Consider the following 23,163-nt stretch of genomic DNA (forward strand, 5'->3'; position numbering starts at 1 on the left):
AAATCCAGAAGTTTTCCCTCTTTTCCTTTGTGCTTTGGTAGTATCTCTATTCCAACCAAAGAGATGTTAGATAGGCCATGATATTCAGAGTTAAAGCGTTTCAGCTTCTTAGGCAGACTTAAGGTGTTTGAATCATTTACATATGTGTTTGTTGATGTTTTGCTTACGTATTACAGATAGAGAGTTTATGTATCTGTATAAACTGTATGAAGGATTATAAGGAGGATATAATGCTTCTGCTACAAAAAATGAATTGACGACTAGAGATGATGACAAATTAAAAAATGGTGATTTCTTTTGACCCGTTATTTTCAAGGTTAGTGGATCAACTAATATGAATATACAACTATTCTTCGATGAATTGATGGATCAAACTGCACTTTAAATGGGTATAACACTGGGCCCTGATGACCTAGAGGCACCAAATTTGCAGGGAAGCTTCCTCAAACACTTTTCTACAACCCCTGAAAGGCTGGTGAGCATTGGATCACGGATCCCCAATTGATATAGTCACAAAGAGGACCCCACAGGAAAGCTCCCTCCAGGTACTTAGAGAATCCAGTATCACCATGGAGCTTCCTATGTCTTTCCCCAACATGCCTGCCAACTTTGGTGAAGATTGGATATTGGAACTCTGAGTTATTCACCCACAAATTGGGTCCCCACAGGAGAGTTTACCACACGGCACAGAAGCCCATGGCATTGAGGGAATTATATTTAGCCTCAGGAGAATGAGAGGTCCCTTTGGAAGAGGCATGCATGAGGCACTGAGTTTGTCTTCAGCTCAGCACAACATTACATTTGCCAGTGAAGTAGAGTTTGCCCTCAGGAAGACTAGAGGCAAGGAGGTATTTGGCAGCACAGCAGACTTTTTGGCTCCATCAGGCACTGAGAAAGTTGGCAGCAGGAAAACAGGGTTTTTTGGCCGCATCAGGCACTCAGGTAGTTGGCAGCAGCAAAGTACCATGTCTTGCCCCATCAGGCACGGAGGTAGCTGGCAGCAGCAAAGTGGCGTCTCTTGCCCCATTGGGGCACTGAGGCAAAAGGCAGCAGAACAGACTCTGGTCTTCTTCAGCACCATCAGATTTGCCTGCAAAAGAAAGGTTTTTGCCCCCAGGAGGCAACTGAGGTTGCTTGCAACTTCCAACAGCACCAGCAGCTCCATCAGATGAACAAAGTCGGTGCTATTAACAGCAGTTAATCTACGGGGCTGCGGGGCTGTTGGAAACAGATCAGCTCTGCAATCTGAAGCAGGCAATGGGGTGACAAAGATGCTAGTTTAGAACTAGAAAGCTGGGGATTGCTTGCAACTTGGCTGCTGAAACCACCCGGATATGATAAAGACAGCTCTCTGAGGTTTGGGGGGGGGGGGCTTAGACAGGCCGTCCCACTTGGCACGGGTTGAAAACCAGACAAGCTCTGCCATCTGAAGCTGGGTGGTGGGGCGATGGGGCCACACCCAGACAGTCTTTGGGTGGGGCGCAGCAGACAGACATTTTGGAGTATAGCCCAAGTGGAAGGAGTTGCAGGATTAGGAAACCATTCAAATGGCCAGCAATGTTGTTGCCTTTTTGCCCCATCAGGCACTGAGGAAGTTCGCAGCCAGAAAGCAGGCTTTTTGGCCCCATCGGGCCACTGAGGCAAAAGGCAGCCGCAGGAGACTCTGGTCTTCTTCTTCCTCTGGAACATCACATTTGCCTGCAAAGTTAGTTAAGTTTGTCCCCAGGAGGCAACTGAGGTTGTCAAAGCAGCAGCAACAGCAGGAGAATAGGGTCCGACTGCAAGGTGTTACTAACGGCGGTTAATCAGGGTGGCCGCTGGGCTTCTCGAGCGGAAGATCAGCAGTTTGAATCCATGCAATGGGGTGACCTGAGCTCTTGTCCCTTGTTCCTCCTTCTGCCTACCTACTGAGTTAAACTGCTGCTGAGCCACTAGGCTTGTTGATCGGAAGGTCAGCAGTTTGAATCCGGGAGCTCCCGTGGCTTGTCCCAGATTCTGCTAACCTACTCAGTAGGTTGAATGGATTTTAGAGCACTGTGTTGGGATGGGATGGCCAGATGGGCATTGGGTGGGGCAGAGCCTGGCCTTCTTGGCACAGGGATGCCTAGACAGGCTTGGGGGGAGGAAGAGGAAGAGGCAGAAGCAAAAGGAAGCAAGCAGACTCTTGTCTTCTTCAGTGCAAAGATAGTTCAGTTTGCCCCCAGGAGGCAACTGAGGTTGCACAACTGCAGCAACAACAGCAGATGAATAGGGTCCAAGGTGCTACTAACATAAACGGCAGTTAATCCATGGGGCTGCTGGTAAGCTGTGCTCCCGTAGTTTGTTCCATGTTTTGCCTACCTACTGTGGCTGTGGAATAGTTAGGAAGCTGGAATGAACAGTCTGGCACTTTTGGGTGGGTCTGAGACAGGCCCTCTTTGTCACAGGGGACACCTGGACAGGCTGGGGGGTGGCTTGAGATAGGCCTGGTTGGCGCTTGGATGCCCAGAGAGGCTTGAAAGCAGACTCTTGCCTTCTTTGGGAACATCACAGTTGCCTGCATAGTTAAATTTGCCCCCAGGAGGCAACTGAGGTGGCACAACAGCAACAACAACAGATGAATAGGGTGGTGCTACTAATGTAACTGTGGTTAATCCATGAGGGCGCTGGGCTTCTCAAGCAGAAGATCAAATCCATGCAACGGGGTGAGCTGAGCTCCCGTAGTTTGTTCCAGGTTATGCCTACCTGAGGCAGTAGGAAGCTGGAATGAACAGCCAGAAATTTGGACTGAAGCCCGAGTGGACTTTGGAGCACTAATGTAGCCCTTTGAATAAGCAGGCAGGCAGGAAAGACCTTGGCCCGATGAACCAACTTCACTCAGCAGTCAAGATTTGGAAGGCCGTTGGCCTAATTCTTGGCACAGAATCAGCAGCAGGCAAGCCTGAGGCAGCTGGAGAGGGATGCAGGATTTGGGGCCAACATGGCCCAAGGAAGCTGGAATTGATGCCCAGTGAGGTGGGGGGGATGCCCGCACAGGTTGCACATAGCAGCAACATAGAGTGTGGCACTGTGAGTTAAACCACTGAGCCACTGGGCTTGGCCATCAGAAGATCAGCACTGCAGTTTGAATCCATACGACGGGATGCGCTATGTCCCGTTACTTTTCACCCAGCTTCTGCCAGCCTACTGGAGTAATGAATACAGACGAATATGAACGGATTGACGAATAAAACCGACGAAATATTCATCAAGCTATATTCGTCCTGATTTAAAATTTTACAAATACGGATCAATGAATATATGACAAATCAGCTGTATTCATCAGAAAAACTGGCCTGTTTTTATATTCATCCCCATCTCTACTGATGACCAGTCCGTTTCCAGGCCCAATTCAAAATGTTGGTTATTACCTATAATGTTGGTTATTACCTATATGGTCTGGCTCCAGGCTATTTGAAGGGCCATATTTTCCCATATGAGCCTTCCTGGCCCTTGAGATATTGAGAGGAGGACCTCCTCTCAGTCTCACTGCCATAGCAGGCACATTTGATGGGGACATGAGAGAGGACCTTCTCTGGGGCTGCTTGCAGGTTGTGGAATGCTCCCCCTTGGGATCATAAGAAAGCCCCTTCTCTTTTATCCTTCTGCTGACATTTGAAGACCTACCTCTTCAGACAGGCTTTTAATAATCATGACTGAATTAATTACTCCCCTTACCTATTAAATTCAAAGCTAACATTCTTAAAGTTTCAATTATAATTATATAACATCACATCTTCTTTCTGGTCCCATACAATGGAAATCTCCCCAAATGTATCCACAAACAAATCCCAAGCACTTTAGTTTTAACTAATTTATCCAATCCCCCACCCCAAACATCCACAACAACACATAAACATATCTTTCCCAGTCTCTCACTATGGTTCTAATATTCCAACCACAGCTTGCTACCAAACTCCTGGCGGTAGTAGCAGGATCATATTGCAGCTTCACAGTTCTGTTTTATCAATGTGGAATTTGGTTTTAAAGAATAAAAAATGCACTGGGTTTCTCAAACCAGGCTATTAATTTCACATCATATGGAAAAAATCCAATAAACTTTTAGGCATACATATTCCCAAGTTAAAGATGTCATCCAGAGTAGCAATAATGTGATTGTATCAACAAGGTATCTGTAGTTTTCATGTCTGATTTTAAAATCAAACTAAAAGATGGCGGAGACAGAATATTAGTACTGAGTGGTAATACATTCTAAAAGAAGCTGTTATTCCATCATCTTCTCGTACAGTAAACATTCAAACAAAGAAGTATTTTTTTTCCTGCAAATGATCGAGCCGCTGGCTGACAGAGTACAGTATTACCAGGATACACTAGGTGGCGATAACCAGTAGAATTCCCCAGAGAGATGAAGACACCAAGCAATAAGACAGTGTTGATAGCAGAAAAGTTGTATTAACTCAATTTGTTTGTAAAATATATACATACACATACAGCTTTGTCCTTGTTTCCAGTCCCGTAGTCATACACAGCAGTTCCAACAGAGTTCAGGTATAAATCAGGTCAAAGTCCTTGTAAATCAATTCAACAGTCATATACCATATAATTCAGTCCAGCAGTCAGAGTCCTTCTCCCGTATTCTCCACGACGACACAGCACCTTCCACGACCACAACACCACAGAGTGTGTTTGCTGGGTCTGCTTGTTTTATCCCAGGGTTTAGCCAATCCTGGGATTTCTTTCTCAGCTGATACAAGTTTTTGTATTAGCCCAGCTGCATAAATTCTTGTTTTACTTATTTTCTTAGCATTGATCCTTACAATTACTTACAGTCTTTGACTGCTTTATACAAAACTGGATTTAACAATTTCTCCAGGTTTATCTCAAACCTGTCACACTTCAAAAGCGTGGCTCACCTTTGCCTCCTTCCACAGATGTCATGAGACTTCTTAGTCTCACGTGAGCAACTCAGCTAGGAGAGGGGGGAACATTAAGTTATTTAATGGCTGTTCCCACCTCTCCTCCCTCCTCTTCCTTTGCTGGCACCCACCCGCCTTATATTCTAGTGTGAGTTTATCTGATCGCCTTTGGGGCTGGATAGGAATTTATGATCTGTATCCTGATTGGATGAGGGGATTTTTCGCCTATCCCACACTGGAAAAGGTGCATTGGCAAGTTTTGAGGTGGAATTCCCAGTCACACAGGTGCAGATAAAAGAGGGGTTTTTTTTGTGAATCTCATAGCAATCTCAGGTAATGTATAGCTCATCTGAACTCCCAGAGCAGTGGATCGTGCGATTACAGTCCTTGGGGGAAAAGGTGCACTGGGGCCACACCCAGACCAACAGTCAACAAGGAGAAGCTGGCTTGAGGTCCGGGGGTGGTCACATTTGGGCCGGCCAGGTTCTTGCTGTCTTCACGACTGCGAAAACCTGGGACCAGGGACTTGCCCATTTGTTTGTTAGGGGGTCCATTGAGACATCTGTGCTTAAACCTGATTCCACACTATGGCAGGATCCCCCTTTGCCAAAGGACTGGCAACACTGATTATTTAATAAAGCGTGGCCCATGTTTAACCCATAATTCTGGTCTCACATCTTTATTCTGGGGTAAGGGAGCAAATAGCTGTTATAGGTTGTGACTAAGTAGCAGGAAAAATTTGAAGGGATCCACTATGAAGTTGTACTCAAGAGGTTGGGTTTCCCTGAATGAATTCACTTTAGCTAACCACACAGGAGCCAGGAGGAAGAGAGGAGAAAATTGCCAGTCCATATTGTTTGCAGCTTGCTAAAGTAACTCTACAGTTACGCAGGTACTCTACAACACCCATACGGCTTAGCAACCTTGGGAATGGCACTCCCACACCGGGTAACAATACCTTGACCACACTTTGTGATGTCACTTTTCGTCAACTTTATAAAGTCTCCAGCAGAGACTTTAGGTAGAGTCATCATGTCCTCAACAGAGGAAAGCAGCTTGGCAACAGCTCCTCAAAACCAAAAAGTGGAAAAGACAGAAGACCTTTCCTCCAACAAAACAACTGGGGTGAGGAAGTCAAATCTATTTCACTGGACTGAGCAGGATGCTTCCAACATAGTGGTGGGTGAGGAAAGTTTTCTTCCAGGTACGCCTTTTAAAAATATGGTTGTAGGTTTCCCGAAATATCTTATTGGGCATCCTAAAATATACCATTGGTTTTTGGATCCTAAAGGGCTGCTTTAACAGCCTGATTTCATTGCAGAAGTACCAAAAACTTCTGCAATGAAGTGGTAACTTCTGAAAACCAAAAGGTGCAAAAAGCAGAAGAGCTTTCCTCTAACAAAACATCAGGTGAAGTATTCTAACAGTTTGGGGACTGAAATAGGTGGCGGGGAAGGATCACCAGTGACCACAAGTTACAACGATTCTGAAGAAGATATGGAATTGGAGGCATGACACCATCATCAGAAATGGAAGATGAAAGGCAGCTTCATCCAGCACTTTGTCAGCGGCTTGTGCTTAGGAAAGGAAAACTCCAACTTCAAACCCCCACTGAGGTGCCGCCATCATCCTCCATGCTGTGAGGGAACAGGCCAGGTAGGTGGGACTGTTCAGCCCTGGAAGGCAGCCCATGTAGGAGAAGGAAAACTCTGACTTCAAACCCCCACTGAGGCGCCGCCATCAGCCTCCATGCCATAAGTGAGCAGGCCGGGTAGGTGGGACTCGTTAGCCTGGGAAGGCAGCCCATCTAAGAGAAGGAAAACTCTGACTTCAAACCTCCACTGCCTTGTGGCTATATCCACTGATGGAAAAGGCTTCAGGAGTTAACCTCGAGGCAAAATCTGGAGCCGGAGTCCCAGAGGCAGTTCGTGTCATTCTGTCAACTCCTGTGATGTCGCTGAAACCAGTTGTACTGGCTCTTGCCTTTCCATTGTACTATTTAACTTATATGCAGAATGCATCATGCGGAAGGCTGGACTTGAGGAATCCCAAGCTGGAATTAAGATTGCAGGAAGAAATATCAACAACCTCCGATATGCAGATGATACCACTCTGATGGCGGAAAGTGAGGAGGAACTAAAGAACCTTGTAATGAGGGTGAAAGACGAGAGTGCAAAAAACGGTCTGAAACTCAACATCAAAAAAACTAAGATCATGGCCACTGGTCCCATCACCTCCTGGGAAATAGAAGGGGAAGATATGGAGGCAGTGACAGATTTTACTTTCTTGGGCTCCATGATCACTGCAGATGGAGACAGCAGCCCCGAAATTAAAAGACGCCTGCTTCTTGGGAGGAAAGCAATGACAAACCTTGACAGCATCTTAAAAAGCAGAGATATCACCTTGCCAACAAAAGTCCGAATAGTCAAAGCTATGGTTTTTCCTGTACAGTGGGGTCGCTACTTAAGAACGTCCCTACTTAAGAACAATTCCACTTAAGAACAGCTCCATTTGCTAAATTTTGCTTCTACTTGAGAACAAAAATCCAGATAAGAACAGGAAAAAAAAACTTTCCTGCTCTTTTTTTAACCTTAGGTCATCTTAGGTTAAAAAAAAATCTCCCCCTAGTGGTAGAGTACGTATTAACCAGCTTTGCATTAGTTCCTATGGGAACTAATGCTTCAATGTACGAACGCACCTCTACATAAAAAAAACAGCCAGAACGGATTAATTGGTTTTCAGTCCATTGCTTCAAAATTAGCTTCGTCAGAAGTGCTTTTAACAATGTTCCCTGACCTAAGGGGAAAAAAAGAAAAAAATCCCCCTCTAGTGGTAGAAGGCAGAATAGCAGCTTCCCATTAGTTTCTATGGACGGAAAAGAGCAGATACGGATTAAATGGTTTTCAATGCATTCCTATGGGAAATGTAGATTCTACATAAGAACTTTTCCACTTGAGAACCACCTTCCAATACGGATTAAGTTCTTAAGTAGAGACCCCACTGTAGTGTTGTATGGAAGTGAGAGCTGGACCATAAAGAAAGCTGACCGCCGAAGAATTGATGCCTTTGAATTGTGGTGCTGGAGGAGACTCTTGAGAGTTCCCTGGACTGCAAAGAGAACAAACCTATCAATTCTAAAGGAAATCAACCCCGAGTGCTCACTGGAAGGACAGATCCTGAAGCTGAGGCTCCAGTACTTTGGCCATCTCATGAGAAGAGAAGACTCCTTGGAAAAGACTTTGATGTTGGGAAAGTGTGAAGGCAAGAGGAGAAGGGGACGACTGAGGATGAGATGGTTGGACAGTGTCATCGAAGCAACCAACATGAATTTGACACAACTCCGGGAGGCGGTGGAAGATAGGAGGGCCTGGCGTGCTCTGGTCCATGGGGTCACGAGGAGTCGGACACGACTAAATGACTGAACACACACATTTCAGTGATGTGGCAAGAGGATTTGCTGCTTGGGTAACAGCCTATCGTCCATATTATTTTACCCAGGCTTCGTACTCTGGAGAGGACACTCTAGCTTCGTGTACAGCGTCAAAACACTAGACACTGTTCCAAGTCCTCCATACAGAGCACATTACCATAGTCTCTCGAGACTGAAGGATGCCCATAAATGAAGTGTCCCTCCAGGGCTACATCTGAGCTGCCTTGACAAAAGCCTACCTTAATAAGCTACAGAATCTGCAAAGAGCTACCCTAAGTAGAATACCCTCCCCATCTTTGTTGACTCTTGACTATTTCTTCCCATTTGGTCTCCGGTACCCTCTCCTGTGCTCACTATGATTCATAAAGTGACATTAAAATGGGGAAATCCCAGAAGATGATTCCTTTTTTATCAGTTAACCACTTCTAACCCAAACACAAAACAATGGTGAGGGCTCTTTTTCAACAAATATGAATGGTAGTGAGCAGAAAGGGGCATCCTGTAGACTGTCTTGATGGCTGCCATTGATTTTGTCAACATTCAGGATGTCCATGTATTCGCGAAGACTTTCACGGCTGGGATCTAATGGTTGTTGTGGGTTTTTTGGGCTCTTTGGCCATATTCTGAAGGTTGTTCTTCCTAACGTTTCACCAGTCTCTGTGACCAGCATCTTCAGAGGACAGCACTCCTCTGAAGATGCCGGCCACAGTGCTGTCCTCTGAAGATGCCGGCCACAGAGACTGGTGAAACGTTAGGAAGAACAACCTTCAGAACACAGCCAAAGAGCCTGAAAAACCCACAACAACCAGTTCAGGGTATCCTTTTGTGATGGGGTTCTTCATGTTTTGGTGACAGTTCCCTCCTTTTGCCGGGGAAAAAAAGATGGAGGTGATTTCAAAAATTCAACTGGTTCAACTTTATTAACTTCAACATCCGAGTTAACTAAATTGAATGGATCTAAACAGCTTAATTCTGGCAACGTCTCATAGCTCGAAACTTTTGTCCCAGGAATTAACATCTCATTCCTCACATTGGGGCTGGACCAAAGCGCTTGCGATCCATCATTCCTCTCAGTGGGGTACTCCTAACCTCGCATACCATCCCACAACATGGGAGTCTCACCCAGTCCCCTTCTAGAGGTGGAACGTTGTAGGAGGCACTGGGACGGATCACTCTCCTCCCCCCACTTTGGTTGTGGGGGTAAATTACCACAGTCCATTCTAAAAGCGTTGTTCTTTTCTTCTCCACCTTGGGTAACTCTGGATCTGGTAGCAATCCTCTGCCAGTCTTTAAATTGGGAAAGTCTTTTAACAGGTTACAGACCTTAGTAGAAGCTTCTTCTTCCCTTTCAGTCTGTACTGCGCAATCCCTTGTCTCTCTCTCTCTCTCTGTTCCGTTTGAATTCTGAATTCCCACATTCACCTCCTTCTTTTATTACCTCCTCCCATATTATCAAATCCTGCTCCTCCCCTTTCTCCTCCCCTTGATCTTCAGACAAACACACCTCTATTGTCTTCCGTTCTGTCATCCCTTCTTCTTCTATATGTATAAGTATCCCTTCTACACATCCACAAACTTCCTGCTGCACATTTTGGATGGCGGATGGCTCACTAATTCTCTCTCACACACACCTTTGCTGTGTAAAGCTTGGCATCCTTTTTCTTGCTAGCAATGCGAGCACAATATTGTACAGCAATATTGGGCCATTTCCTGGCATGATATATTGCAGCAAGGAAACCTGTAGGTTTTCATTCAAATGATAATGAACGATGATACAACAGACCTTCCAGCCACACAAGCTCTGTTAGCCACACAAACTCCTTTATGGGCTGTTCTGCAGACATTTATGCCAAACAAACTGAAGCCCAAGTGACCTCTGGATGGGATAAGGCTGCGTGAGCAGGGTTTACATGCATCCTCAGGTCCCCACTATCTACACAAGTGAATGCAGCATCCTAACGCCATCCATAACACAGCAGTGGTAGGCTGGTACTCTAGAAGTTACCCAAGTAACATTCCAAGTTATTCTGCAGCTATGTCATCTTTTCCTCCTCAAAACATTTTCCACTCTAGTTAGAAAAAAGATGAAGTAAGCTGTGAGTAAACATAAGGGCTACCTTTAGAGGAGGGTGTCGTTTGGACCCTTGATGAAATTCTATCAATGAAGCTTTCCATAAATTACATCAATCCATAAATAAAGAAAAACAAATCCCCTATCCCTAAGCACCCAAGATTTCAGTAAAGTGATAGTCATGGCAGTGCTTAACCCTGATAACTACCCAGATTGCGTGGAACTGGAAATTTATTTATTTATTTATTTATTTATTTATTTATTTATTTATTTATTTATTTATTTATTTATTTATTTATTTATTTATTTATTTATTGGACTTATATACCGCCCCATAGCGCTACAAGCACTCTCCGGGCAGTTTACAATTTTTTTTTAATTATACAGGCTACACATTGCCCCCCCCCCAGCAAGCTGGGTACTCATTTTACCGACCTCGGAAGGATGGAAGGCTGAGTCAACCTTGAGCCGGCTACCTGGGATTTGAACCCCAGGTCGTGAGCACAGTTTTAGCTTGCAGTACAGTGTTTTAACCACTGCGCCACGAGGCTCAAAAGAGGCACCCAAAGATGTGATGGTGGTATTTCATTTGAGGAAGGGGCTGTTTTACCACACCAGTTGGAAAGGAGACACACACACCCCATTGCTGCTTGGATCACAGATCATGCCTGTAAAGAAGGATTGTTAAAACACCTCCACCAGGAATGACACGCTTGGAGACACTAGGAAGATGTCTCACAGACACTATGTTAGTGGACCCTCAGAAGACTATTCCTCTGTGTGTATTTGGAAAGCATCTGGCGCATTATAGGTGTGCAAGGCATATTAGAGCAAGAACTTGGAAAAATATTTGCTGGAACTACAGTTTGAAGCCAGTCACAGCATTGTAGTCCAAAAAAATAAATAAATTTTCCAAGCTTTTCAAAGTGAAGGTGGAGATAAAAAGTTCACAGTATATAGTATGATAACTAAATGCAAGCGAGGGGGGAAATGATACATGTATGAATCTACTGAGTGCACAGGTCAACTTTTTTATACAAATCTTTTGCAGAAATGGTTGAAAAGGCTCCTCCACCCACCCACCCACCAAGAAAGGTAGCTGGCTACACAGAAACTGTTCTGTTCTTATCACACTGATGCCTCTCTTGCAAGGCAGATATGAAAGCTGATTCTTTAGGAGGAAGGGTTGCGTAGTCGTGAAGCACTTGAAAAACAGGCTGCAGAATATCTAAAACTGCTAGACATTAGGACAGAGAAATCTCTGTCATTCACTCACTCACTCTCCCTTTCTGTCTCCTCTCATCCTTTGAGCATTGCATCTGAAGTGCCAGCCACAGATGATTTATACACACTCATGCATATTATGGGCTACACATAATAAAGAAATGATAGAAATCATATCTCCACAGCTTCAGACAGCTGCAAGAGAGCTGCTGCCAATTTTGTATGACAAGATATTCAGTCAATCCAAATATTCCAGGAGGAACCTTTTGCATTTTTAAGACTACATATATAATAGCTAGATTGCACAAATTTTAAACAAGAGACATCCATACACATTTCCCATAAAGCTGCATGCTGCACAACAGGTATGGCTATCGGCTCAACTGACAACGCTGATGTTACAACTAACATAAACATGTTTATAATATTATTTTCTTTGTACTGTTCTCAATACTTTCTCAGTGCTAAGTATCTCTACAGCCTTTTTTTCCATTTCGATATATTAAAACAAAACGTCTATAAATCTTGCACAAATATAATATTGTGAGAACTTCTTATGCAAGTCTTATTTACAGTTTTTGTTAATTGGATGAAAAAGATCTCTCTGATAGTTCCCGCTAAGAACTTAAGAGGAGACTTGCTGTTTGAGATCAAAGGTCCCTCTCGTCTAAGATTCTTTTCCTGACAGCAGGTAGGCATATATTTCTGGGAAGCTGACAAGGAGGGTGTGAAGGCCTGCCAGCCTAAGGCATTGGAGGGTCACAGTATTCTTCCTGGGAACACAGAAGTCAAGAGATCTAACTCCTCCACTTGGATCTGTTTAATCATCTTACTGAACAAAAACAACAAAGAATCTTGCAGGCAATACCGTAAAGACTATCACTGCATTTTTGTCATAAGCTTTTGAGGTCCATAGCCTCCTTCTTCCAATGAAGGTTTATGCCAATTAAACTTGTTACATCTTTAAAGTGCCACCTATAACACTAATTGTTAGTTTTGCTGCGACAGTGCAATCCTAACTCAAAGATAAGGATGGCTATAGAATAAACAGAAAGCTCATCTGCCAGCAGAAATGTCCTTTTGGTGGCAGGACTCTCTTATGCCAACTGATCTCATAGCTCTGCCAACAAGAGGGGTCTCCTGACACGATTGCTTCGCTGGCTAAGATGTGCCACCAAATGTGCCAAAAAAAAGGAGGCAGACAGGTGAGGGAGGACTCAAATTGGGCTGGATCCAAACCAATTCCAGGCCAGTTATACAGCCATGACACCAGCACAAAAAAAAAATGAACTGGGCAAGGGTAGTCATAAGTCATTTTTGATACCCAAATGCATTGGTGTTTGTATTCCACTGAGCTTCTGAAGAGGTGAAAAGGGCCACCAGCTATTGCAAGCATTGCTAGTGCTTAGTCAGAAAGTGAGTTTTGTAGAGCAAAAATCATGATCTTCATGAAGATAACCACTTTGGGCAAACATTTCTCTCTTCAGGAAATAGGATGCCTATTTATTCTGGCCTTTAGTGATCTAATATTACTCCAACGAGAATGCTTCTGAAAACAGCCACTCCAGAACAATCCTATTAGACTATCAGGATTAGATTCCCCTTTTACTATTAAATTCAAATGAAGGGGAATTCAAGGTTTTTCTGGGGGGAGATAGGCAAAATGGAAATCAAGCATATAAATGAATGTTCTATTCCTCACTTCTCCCTAGCAAACCTCAGAGTTTGCTATTCCTGAGATGGTGAAATTTTTAACTGGTAATTTAGTATTTCAATTTGTATTTAAAATTCTGTTAAAGATTTAACCCTTCAAAGGTGGGTACACAATAAAAGAAATGATGATATAAAACAGTAAAAAATCAAATGAAGCAATTTATGTCAGTAATTACAAAGACTTGTATAGTTTGTTGTTGCTGTTGTTGTTGAAAACACCAGCCACAGTCAAGCAAAATTATAAAAACATTGACTGGTATTATATAACAGATACAAGTTTTAACCCAAAAAATTAGTATCTGTTAAATATTGGTGCAATATGTATGCTGTTCCTATTATTATTATTATTATTATTATTATTATTATTATTATTATTATTATTATTATTATTATTATTATTATTAATTGATTAAAACACCAGGCACAGTCAAAATTATAAAAACATTGACTGGTATTATATAACAGATACAAGTTTTAACCAAAAACCTATGTATCTCTTAAATATCAACGCAGTATGTATGCTGTTCCTAATATTGCCATTTTTGTAGCTCTGATGGTTTGATTTCTGAGATTTGCAACTGCTTATAGTACTGTGTGAAATTTCTTGATATTGTTCCCAATGACTACAGGGACCAGTGAAGTGTGTTTTTTCCAGAGGCGAGATGTTTCAATTCTCAGGTCTCTGTACTTTGTTAGTTTGTCAAAATCTGGATTTTTTTTTAATAACTCCCCCACAAATCAACAAATGACTTTGTTATTCATCACTTCATGGGGGCAACTTCATGCTCACCATAAAATGGTGAGTCGTCCTCATCTCTAGTTAAAACTTGTTGTATCTGTTATATAATAGTAGTCAATGTTTTTATAATTTTGACTGTGCCTGGTGTTGAAGAAGAAGAAGAAGAAGAAGAAGAAGAAGAAGAAGAAGAAGAAGAAGAAGAAGAAGAAGAAGAAGAAGAAGAAGAAGAAGAAGAAGAATGTTCAAACTCCTCACTGGAGCATTTGCAAGATCAATATATAAATACTCAACTGAAAACTCCCTATACCCAACTGAACAGAAAGGGAACTTTAAAACGTCAAGAGGTACAAAAGATTAGCTGCACATTGATAAAATGATAGTGAAGAATGCAAAAAAATGACAAATAAACCATGGCCTCAATAGACTGATTACAAAAAGGCAGTTGATTCATTGTCACACAACTGGATTAACACCTGCCTGGATTAATATTCAGAAGTTCCTCAAGAAAAACATGGGAAAATGGAAAATCTTCTTAAGCACAATCATAAAGTCCATCTGAACACTCACACTGACACTGACTGACTCAGACTATGGCTTCTGACTGTCTGCTTGCTGTCCCTTAGCCACTCAGTATCATACACTTTCATGTTTTCACCATGTACAGAAATATCAGTTATTTACTATCAGTCATTTTCATAACTGATTTTTGCTTTTGTTGGAAAAGAGCCACAAATGAGTCTGGGCCCTGCACTGATCTGAGCATCATGGGATCCTGATTTAAGTGTACATAAAGAACAGATTTTTAAGAACTTCCCAACTCCAGCCACTTCATATAACTCAGTTAAGAAGATGTAAAAACCTCCCCAGCTGACAAGTAAGCCACCCACAAAGAAGCTCGTGACAAGAACAGAATGAATTGAACTTAAAATGTTGTATTAAAAATTGTATCTCAGCCCAGTACTAGTAATGAAACAAATTACTTCGAAATAACAATGTCCCAGCTTCTGACCAGTGCTAGTTTAAGTCATTTAACTGCCCAAGGCAGAAGAGCAAATGCCATTCCACCCTAAAAACAAAATACCATAGTTATTTGCCTGCATCCCTAATGGAAAGAAAAATGACATACACCTGTCCACTTTTCAGGTCAATAAAACACAATCAGATTGATTGAACAACTAATGTTGCTGCTGTTTCACAATGTGTGGGACCTGCTACCTGAGGCAGCTGCTTTATTCTACCCAATGGTAGGGCTGTCACTCGTTAGGCTCTCGAGGGACTGGTGCTCTATATACAGTATTTATACCCATAGCTCTATTAGCAAGTGGTGTTCGGTTTTCTTCTGAACACACCAATTATTACAGTTATTCACAGCATGAGCCAGATATTTACATCTTCCTTTCTTGTAAAAGGAGTGCTGAAATATATAGCACTGTCACAACTGAGGCAATTATTAATGATTAAAGAGAATACTCCTATAATATCCATGCAGAAGACTTTCACCACCACAGGGACTGTTGTCTCGCCCCTTCCCTCTTTGTGCCCTTTGGTTCTTCAATATACATTAAGCTTTCAGGGACAAAAGTCTGCATGTAACATCATGTTCTCCAGGTCACCATATGTAGACCAGAAGAAAGAACTGAAACACAGCATTATAAAGTAAAATGGTGTGGGGTTTTTTTTTTTTTGTAGCACTTTTCAGATCTGACAGTTTGATTTAAAAAAAAAAATGTTGCAAGGCATTATGTTCCAACAGAGACGAGGATTTTTTTAAATGTAATAATAAAGTTAAATATAATAGTTTTAAAGTATAATTCTTTAGAGAGACTGGTTTATGTTGGGCTATCATTTGGAGGAGCACCAGTCATTATTAACAGGAAGCGCAGAGAAAGTGGATTTAAATCACTGAAGTAATAAAATTGGAACAAGAGCTAGCACCTTGAAAGGCATTTGGAGAGAAGATTGCATACAAATGCAATTAAAACGATGCTTATAAAATACTAAGATGTTAATTGGGTTTGGTCCCAGAAGCCCCAGCCATACAGTATGTCAGAAGTTAGCTGGTTTGAAGTTTTAAAAGAGTGGTTTAATTTGTACACCTTGTCCTAATTACAAGGCTTTCTGCAGCCTGTGTATCTGTGTGGTTTATTGTAGCTTAGAGTTTTGTAAAACAAACACACACCAGTTAATTGGGTTATTGCAATGGAAAATGGGGCCAGAGAACTGGAGGCTTTCATGCTTGTGCTCCTTTACAGCTTGTAATGAATGCCCCAGCACCATGTCAGGCTCAACTGATTTGTAAGGTGTGCCGTTTACAACTTGCTTTGTTTCTGACCCCAAACGCTCAAGTGAAAACAAAGGCTGTCATGATACACCTTGGCTGAGTTGGTGGGTCCTAGCCCTCCATCTGGCTTATTTCACATTTTCCAAACCCAAATGGACTCCAAAAGATTTGGACTTTGGCTTTTTCACTCTCAAGACACAAGTAACAGGGGAGGGAATGAAGCCCATGGTTGTTCCAGAAGACTTTCAATCCAGCTGGTGGGACACCTGCCAACACAGAGTGTGACCATATTTGTCTCTCATAAGGCACTAGGAAGAACCTTTCTCATGTCACAACCAAACATGTCTGTGAAGGTAGTAGAACCAAGAGAACACACACACACATGCACAGTTCCTGAGAAGTGTGTGTGTGTGTTCACACATGTCCTGAGAACCTGAACAAATTCATATAGAAGACAGTATGAAAATAACAGGCAGGGTAATAATACAGCTAAGGCATGCTCCTTATTTTAGCTGCTGTTATAAGCACACCGCTACCCATGCAAGCATAGCCACACGTTTCCACTGCTCTCTATTATTAACTGACAATATCCTGGGCATGCAAAAAGATGTATTATTCTATTCCTATGCCCCTAAAGTAATATGAGGTAGGTCCTCTACATGGCATCCAGTCCTTGCTATTCTACCTCTTAAGCTGGGGCAGGGAGGAGCTTATGTGGCTCTTGAGAACACTGGTCTCTCTCTGTGGAGCTCCTGGCAGGATGGGTAAACCCACTTTCCCACACCCACCAGCACACCCAACACACATGTCTATCAGAAGGCTTAGCCCAGTAATTATGTAAAGTAACACCATATGTTTTCACGACATAGCATAATGAAGTGAGCAAGTCTGGAGTCCATCTGTGCCCAGTGACTGCAGAAAGATTCCAGCTTTCATATTTGGACTGTGAGTGCTCCAGCACTGGAGGCATTCAAGAGAAGATGGGACAACCATCTGTCAGGTCTGCTTTGATTTGGATTCCTGCATTGAGCAGAGGGTTGAACTCAATGGCTTTATAGGCCACTTCCAACTGAATTGTTCTATAATTCTATGATTCCCCAAATCCACAAACTGGCAAAGGCACACTCAAGCTCTTAATTCTAAGATTTCAATGAGTAGATCTATCAGTTTAGGTACCAAAGGCAACACCTCTTTAAGATCTAGCAATAGACAGCCAATAGCTAGTGACATTCTGATGATGTGTGTCAAAGGGAGATAGGATGGGTGAAGAAATTTTGTGTGGTAGGTGAAGAATCCCCAGAGATTGTGCTCACTGAATCTGGGGTAAGACTGACAGAAGCAAGTATATATGTGCATATCACAATGAGTCTGCACTGAAGCAGAGAGCTGAACATGCCCTCTTTAAGAAATTCTAGGAAACGCTGGGTCCCTCTAGGTCAGTGGTTCCCAACCTTGAGTCATCCAGGTGTTCTTGGATTGCAACTCCTAAAAAGCCCCAGCCAGCACAGCCCCAATTGGGGCTCCTGCACTGAGAAGTAAAAAATGCTACAGATGATCCATGTCAAACTGATCATACAACCCTTCCTTGCACAAATGGGCATTTCAACAAAATATTGGCGAATATGATACAAGTATATATAACATCTGGAAACATACCGGCTGAAATCCTGTTGCTTTGTGTAGGAAGTCACAACTACAGTAGGTTCACTGAAGGAGGAGTCTATGCGGAGTCAGTTCCTCCATAAATGTCACTGATTCATGAAGCACAGAATAGCATAGAACTGTTGCTATAGCAGAGTATACTATAGGGTAGAGGTGGGGAATGGGCAGCCTCCAAGCCACCTGGGTCCCTCTTGCCCCCTGAGTTTGGCCTTCAGGTACTGCTGCCGCTGTCCTGGCTGCCCAAGTGGCAATGCCACCCTCCTTCCCCGTCCCTTCTCCGTTCTCTTCTTCCCTTCCTGTTGTTTCATAAAGTGAAGTCAACACTTTGTCTCTCCCTTTCACAGGGCTCAGTGGGGCAGGCTTCCTCCTGCACTTCAGGGAGCCACCACAGTTACCGCCAATTGTGTGAGCTAGTGATTTTTCCTCTTTTAAATTATGATGTTAAATCCAGCAGAAGGAACACCCTACTGCTCTTTTGCCTGCCGCATGGTTTGGAGGCAGGAGATGCAAATCTGCTGCCGAAGTGACACAGTTGAGACCTTGTAGGCTACTGGAATGGGAGACTACCTGGGAAGCCACGATGTAAACCATCACTTTGAGACCCTGTATAAATAGCTATTACAGTATTTACTTACCACACAAGAAGAAAAGAAGACTCCTCTTGCCTTACCTGGAGACATTCAGATAAGATTGCCGAGGAAAGAACTTTTGTGTATTAACAGAAATTTGCCATTTCGAACTGAGGCTAAGTCAGACAACAGTCATAAACAGTGTTGTAGCTATTTCAGTCAGACACAATCGCAACACACAGTATGAAGCCAATATGCTAGCACAGTGCCTGGGGATGTAAGTGTGGAGAGAAAGAGAGTCAAAAATGTTACAGTCTCTCTCTCTCTCTCTTTTTTTTTTTTTATTAATCCAAGGCCAAACTGAGACTAAAGCCAAGTTTCTGAAGTCCATTTCCTCTGTCCTGTGCTCTAAACCACATTCTCAAATGACTGTGTTTTTATTCTACCAATGAATACTATAGTTCACACACTCTAAGAATGTCAGCTTCATTTATTTCACTTCTAACGTCTCGCTTGGAAATGTTGGCTTTGTTTCCACTGTTTTGAAAACCAGCAATTACAGATTAAATGGCATTTATTCCCAGTCAGTATATTCCCCTTGAAAACCTGATTTTAAGGAATCAGGAACAACATGAAGTTCAAAGCATAGGGTTCAGGAAAATATTTGAATTGGACTTGGTGGCTCAGGGATACAATATTAGCATTCTTTTTTTGCACTATAGCTCCCAGAATCCATTAAGTCGGCATTGCCTGTTAGAACTTTCCCAAGCTCTGATCCAAGCTTCCTGGTTACTATGGCACAACTTCTACATACACTACTGCAGTACTTGAAATCTATTCAGGCAAGGTCACCCCTGCCATGAGGCAGAGTGAGGCTTTTGCTTCAGGTAGCTGGATTTGAGTTTGTCATTATTAGTTATTTGGTTTCTTATTGTTGGAGAACTGCTTGTTGGGTCTTCTGCTTCATGGGTCCACACAACTTGTCTTAAATGTTGTGTACAAGGCAAGAGAGGTAAAATGGATCTGCTGCTCTGTCCCAGACAGCAAAATATCTTGGATGGATTCTTCCACATCATTATAGGCCCTTTCTGAGCATAGTAAGTGAAGCAGTACAGTGTTCCTTGTCAATAAGAAGCTTCTCCTATCTACTCCTCAGAGGTTCAGGCAAGGCCAGAACAAACCAGACAGAGTCCCCCACTACAACTGAGGGCAGCAGAACAGCTAAGGGGATGCTTATCAGACCAGCTGGCCCAAATGGCTCTCTTCCTATCACACTGTTGCTCTTCAAATCCCAGCTTCCCTGCCTGAGACAGATATCTCCATCTGCCTAATGGTAGGGTAAACCTGCATTACTGGGTCAGACTGCTGTCATAGCCCATGGGATGCCATGAAAAACCTACGACTGCCATCACCAGATCAGATGAGGTATATCCTTGGCACCTATCACTGTTGAGATAGAGCATGTAAACAGTTGAGTTGGTGACAACCGATTCATCAGTTATGGAACCAGTTCTAGAACTGGTGCAAGAAGACCATTGTTTGACGATGCACAGATGGTGACTTTGATCTCATCATGGTGGTGAATTTGCTCCAGGTTTTTCTCCAGACTTTAAAGGAGATATCAATGTGCTGAACTTATTTCAGGGATAGGGCTCAGTGACTTGGATAAAGTTTGGACTAAAACCCAAAGTGCATTGCCATCACCATGCTGTCAGCATCACAAACCTCTACTGGTGTGTAACATTTTATGTACATATCTTGCAAATGATGCCCACTATTAAAAGACAAAAGCCGATAATCAAATCACTTGAGCCTTCTATTATTTTTTTAATCATCTACATCATGGAAGGTTTTAGTACAATAGTTTAATTTAGTGCTCGCTCATTTCATGATATGAATCCAGGCTTATTACTCTTTTTTTTATCAATTCGTATATTATATGATTCAGCCACTCATATAAAAAGAATACTGGAGGTTATAGACTTTTAAAAGTGATTCCCTGTAGGCAGTGTAAAAGATGGTGTCTATTACATGACAGCTTAGTGTTTATTGCTAATTTTGGAGCATTGTTCAGGAACCCATTGAAAGATGACATAGAGAATAGATTCTTTATCTTGTAAAACAGAAAAGTAAAGTAGCAGTTCTCTTTAAGTGTTTCTCTGCAATGTTTTTCTATAATATCACCATGGAGGTTCTATATAACCCCTTTCAAGAAATGTAATAATAAAAGAACATAATTCTTAGAGTACACATAAAAGTGCTACTTTTCCCCCCTTTTCTTTTCAAGGCCTACAGAACCACAGTCTTGGTGAAATCCATTGCTACCTTTGATTAATGACTGGTATGTTATTTAGCAGATGTTATTTTAACTAGAGAGAAACATGGCTTATCAGAGCGATTCTTAAGTATGATGATGAAGTGGGGAAGAGGACTGAAATGATCTGTCATACAGGTATTGACATGGTACAAGATGACAACCCTCATCAGGAATACATAGTTAGGAATGGGAATATTCCTATTGCAATATAGTATAATATAGTGTGCTTTCAATACACTATTTTGTCTCCTATGTTATTTAACATCTACGTGAAACTGCTGGGAGAGATTGTCCAGAGTTTTGGGATTATATGTCACCAGTATGTGGATGACACTGACCTCTAATCTTTCCTTGCCATCTTAATCTGAGGAAGCTGTTTTGGCTCTAGATCAGTGTTTAGTGGCCATAATGGACTGGATGAGGGTGAATAAACTAAAATGTAATCCAGACAAGGGAAGGTGCTCCTGGTCATTCAAAAGGCAGATCAAGTAATGGGGATGCAGCCTGTGCTGGATGGGGTTACACTCCCTCTGAAAACACAGATGTGCAGCTTAGGGGTGCTCCTGGATTTTTCTCTGAGTATGGATGGCCAGATTTTGGCAGTGGCCACGACTGCCTTTGCACAATTAAAACTAGTGTGCCAGCTAGAGCCTTTCCTGCAGAGGTTTGATCTAGCCATGGTGCCACATGCCTTAGTTACATCCTGGCAGGATTAATGTAATGTACTCTATTTGGGGCTGCTTCTGGAAAGTGTTCAGAAACTTCAGTGGATCCAAACTGCAGTTGTCCAATTGCTAACTGGAGCTGGTCACGGAGATCACGTAAGTCTCTGTTAAGGTAGCTCCCAATCCATTTCTGGACACATTCAAAATGCTGATTCTTACCTATAAAAGCTCAAATGAATTGGGTCCAAGCTACCTCAAGGATTGCATCTCCTTTATGAGCTTGCTCTGTGACAAACCCAGACCTACTGGGATATGTCACACAGTTACACTAAGCTGCCACCAACCATTCCCTATAAGAAGTCACACAGACCAGGGATGGATTTTTAAACAATAAAAAGAATAAGGTTTATTTTAAATACACACAGGGAAAATAAAACAATCAGGTGAATAACATAAAGTAACGTGGCTTAGATTCACTCATACATACACACAGTTTGGTTCACACAGAACCTTAACCTAAAGCACAGACCCTGAACCTATCAGTTCTGGCTAACCAACAGACACCTGAACCTATCAGGTTGGTACTCTGACACACAGTAGTACCCTGTCTGACACACAGACTCCCACAACAGCTTCTTCTTCCCAGCTGCTGCTTCGTCACAACCCAGTGTCTCAGAATCTCCCTTAGTGTCTTTTCCACCACACAGGCATCACATATTTATACAGTACAGCCCCTCCTCCTGATGTCCCGCCTTCCACTCCCCATAGGATGGAACTTTCCCTCCAAACCCATGACAGACAGGTAACATCAGTGCTGTATGTAACACCTCCCCTCTTTATAAGTTGTTTTGTAGGGGGAAAGCTAACGTGCTTTTCACCAAAAAACAACCTGGATAAAACACACAACAACAGTTATACATACCATATAATACTTACTTATCCTTACACTCTAAGTTAACCATAGCAATTATGCATTTAAACATTTACCATATACAATACATCCATTTACCTTTATTCATACAAACCAATTTCAAAAAAAACAGGTACATTTAACCTTTGTGTCATCAATATATACACATAGAGTCCATGTTTCTTTCGCCGTCTTCATTCTTCAGGTCTTCTTGATAAGGCGTCAGCAACACAGTTCACTGACCCTCTGACCACCTTCACTTCAAAGTCATAGTCCTGTAGGTTTAAAGCCCACCTCATAAGTTTGCTATTGTGGGTTTTCATTGTCTTTAACCATTGCAATGGTGAATGGTCAGTACACAGAATAAAATGTCTTCCCCAGATGTAAGGCTTGGCCTTCTGGATCGCGTAGACTATGGCCAAACACTCCTTCTCCACGGTTGCCAAATGTCTCTCACCTTTTTGAAGTTTCCTACTCAGGTAGGACACTGGATGCTGGTCACCATCCTCATCCTCCTGGCACAGAACTGCTCCTACGCCGCTGTTAGACGCATCTGTGTAGATGATGAACTCCCGGTCGAAGTCTGGAGCACGCAGCACAGGATAGTTGATTAACGCCTCCTTCAACCTCTGGAACGCCGCCTCACAGTCGCTGGTCCACGGGATGCGGTCATCAGCCTTCTTCCTC

At 42.6% G+C, this 23,163-nt stretch overlaps 1 long non-coding RNA gene across 1 annotated transcript in view; it reads right to left on the reverse strand.

Moving 5' to 3' along the window:
* Positions 1-21,552, reverse strand: part of LOC140704444 (uncharacterized) — a 50,135-nt gene extending 28,583 nt beyond the window's left edge. Inside the window, exon 1 of the long non-coding RNA XR_013541817.1 lies at positions 18,651-21,552. This is a non-coding gene — a long non-coding RNA (uncharacterized LOC140704444). The remainder of the gene's footprint in view (positions 1-18,650) is intronic.
* Between the last annotated feature and the right edge of the window lie 1,611 nt (positions 21,553-23,163).

The sequence above is a fragment of the Pogona vitticeps genome, chromosome 2, assembly GCF_051106095.1.
Source record: "Pogona vitticeps strain Pit_001003342236 chromosome 2, PviZW2.1, whole genome shotgun sequence".
Taxonomy (NCBI): Eukaryota; Metazoa; Chordata; class Lepidosauria; order Squamata; family Agamidae; genus Pogona; species Pogona vitticeps.